This window comes from Chinchilla lanigera, unplaced genomic scaffold (genome assembly GCF_000276665.1).
Source record: "Chinchilla lanigera isolate Chin_1 unplaced genomic scaffold, ChiLan1.0 scaffold00038, whole genome shotgun sequence".
Taxonomy (NCBI): Eukaryota; Metazoa; Chordata; class Mammalia; order Rodentia; family Chinchillidae; genus Chinchilla; species Chinchilla lanigera.
Window position 1 is genome coordinate 14839944 of NW_004955439.1, and position 3305 is coordinate 14843248.

Genomic DNA, 3305 nt, shown 5'->3' on the forward strand with positions numbered 1-3305 from the left:
CTGGGAAGGGCTCTCTATAATATTGGTATTATCTTGAAGTAGTGCAGAAGTGTCCCCAGGAAGAAAAGTCCTAATCAGGCATGTGGTCTCAATGACATTTTAATGGGGAAAATGGACACATTTCAAATGGGATTTGAAGCCAACTGCACATTGTGTCAGCAGCTGTTGTGATGTACAAGGTCTCCTTGGAATGTTCATGTCACTTCTCACCAAGAGCTGGTTTCCTTGGTCTCAAGAAAGGAACAAACTTCAGTTCTCAGATCTGTGCAGGCTCAAAGGGTGGCCATCCCCAGGAGCCTGTTCTCAGAGGGACATGGCTCTCATTGCCATGCACTGCTTTTTTTGAGCCTCTGACATGTGATCATAAGTACTGAGGTGCCACAGTACTTATGCTCAAATGAGTTTGGGAAATGTGGTCTATTTCTCAGAGGCAGAAAGAGAAAAGCATGGCAGGGGTGCTGAGGATGGAACCTAGGCCCTCACACAGGCCACACAAGCTCTCCAGCACTAGCTGCATGCCAGCCCAAGAAAAGCATTTTCAACTTTCTTTAATCCAGCATTCACAATTACTTAACTCTAACCCCCATACACAAACCACAAACACACACCATGTACCACACACACTATGAACACCACATACAACACACATGCACTACATATGTGCACAGCACATACCACATCACATACCATACAAGCACAAGACACACACACAAACACACATGTACAAACACTGCTTGAGATACTTGTTAATGCCACTGGATACAATTTGAAAACATCATTGTGAACTGAGATTGAAGTTTTTAATAATTACACTAGTTTTACCAGTTTTGGGTGTTCTTAGAAGTACAACAATAGCAATAACAGATAACTTCATTTGGTCAACACTGCTTTGTTCACAGATCTTTTGGAGCCACCATCCTAGTCTGTTACCCTCAGTACTGTGTTGGTAGCAGACCATCCAGAGCAGTGGGCCTCTACCTATTTGGAAATAGGTTGGCTCCACCCCCATAATGACCTCCCAATTTCAAAACTGGAGAAAAAGATAGGTGCCAGTCAGGTCTCCCTCCTTTCTTGTTTCCTTCACTCACTCCCTCCCTTCTTGCCTTCTTCTCTCCCTTTCTTCTCTTCCCTCTTCAAAATTTGCTTCACCAAAAATGCAGCATCTGTCAAAATTCACCCCTTTTTCATCAATGAGACTTTTAAACCCCACACCATTTCCATGCAGCAAATTACATATGTCATTACGTGATAAGTTATGCATGAATGATACTAATGTTGTCAAAGAAGCACATCAGAATCGCCTTAACTCAGAATCTTTGATGAGCACATTGTCTTCAGACTTGGGAATGTCTTTGCTCTCTTTAGGAAACTTTAGCTCTGCTCCTTTCTTCTCCAGTTCAGAATGCAGCATCATGCGGCAGCATCAGTTATGATTTTCTCAAAAAGTAGCTTGTTCCCCTTCTTTCACATTCAGAAGAATATTTCATATCTGTATTTTCCACTTATCTTTTAAATTATGAGACACAGTCTTCACATTTTCCCTGCTTTTGCTGAACAGGTTTGTTAAAGCCCAATGTTTTCTTCTCAACAATTTTATCACGCATTACCACTTACTCAAATTGTTCACACCTCTGCCCACTGGCACCTCCAGGGGACCCAGTACTCGAGCAGGCACCTACGTGTCTGGCATCTGTCATCTCAACTGCTCAGGCCTAGAAAACTCTCACTGATCAAAGGACATCAGGGTTTAAAGCTTTTTAAACATACTTGAACTCATTTAACTATAGAAATACTTCATTTTGACTTTAGTTTGGTGCACGGTGATAAACATGGGTCTAGTTTTAGTCTTCAGCATGTGGAAAGCCAGTTTTTCCAGCACTATTTATTAAAGAGGCTATCTTTCTGCCAATGAACATGGTTGGCCCCCCTGTCAAAGATAAAGTGGCTGAGTGTGTTTGTAGCTGTGTCTGCATTTTCTAATCTGTTCCATTGATCCTCAGGTCTGTTTTTCTACAAGTACCATGCTGCTTTTATCACAGCAGCTTTGTAGTATAATTTCAAGCCAGGGATTGTGATGCTTTCTGCCTTGACTTTGTTGCCCAGAATTGCTTTTGCTATTCTAGGTCTCTTCTGGTTCTGGGATAACTGTACTGCTGATGTCTGGTGGTTTATTGAGAGGAACAGTTAATGCTTAATTTTTAAAAATTTTGACCAATCTTTCATGCTTATGTCTGGTAATCTGAGCAACTAATTTGAGGACAATAATATGCAATATAACAACCACTGGTGAATTCCTACCATCTTGTCTAGTGAAACTCTATATCATCTCTAATGTTTTTTAATTATATTTAAATTCTCTTTAATGGCTTGATCAGTCTTGCATTCTTACATCTGCTAATCTGAGCAACTTGGTTGAAGATAACAATATGTAATATTCCAACCACTGTTAATTCCTATTATTTTGTTTTGAAACACTGAATCATTTTTAATGCTTTTGCTTTTTTTTGTTTTTGTCTGTGATGTTGGTATTTTGCTATTATTCTTTCTTTATTACTCTTTAAAATAAAAAATAGGCAAAAAAAGTCTCATTTTTGTTGCTAATCACACTGATATTCCAGGCCAGTAGGATTCTGCAAAGGCACCAATGGAACAATGGCTGCATGTCCTCCAAAACTTTTTCTTTAAAAAAGAAACAAGAAAAATAATACAGAATTTCAGAACAAGATGATAGCAAATTAACCATGGTAGTTATATTGCATATTGTTATCTTCTAAGTAGTTGTTCAGATTAGCAGATAGAGCATACAAAATTGATCAAACAATTAAGCAGTAACTGTTCCTTTCAATAAACCAATAGAAGTTAGTAGTGCAACTATCTTAGCTATCTTGTGTTTGTGTGTGTATATACATATGTGTGTGTATATATATGTGTATGCATGTGTGCATATATATATATATTTCCTTCCTTTTTTCTTTCTTCCCTCCTTTTCCCATCCCAATTTTTCCTTTTTTCTTTCTTTCCTCCTTTCCCCCATCCCAGTGGTTCCTTCCTTTTGAGCAGTTTCTTTCCCTTTCACAATATCTATTGTACCTTTCAGTTTTATTTACTCTTTCAGGTTCTTACACTAGGGAGACAAGATGATATTTACACATGCAGGTCTGATTTATTTCACTTATGCGTATGGTCTCTAGTTGCATTCATTCACCTATGAAAGCCTCTAGTTTATCTTTCTTCAACTACTTGAAACTGGACACTAACAGAGTGTAATAAGTAGATATACAAAGAAAAGATGAGGAGAAAACATG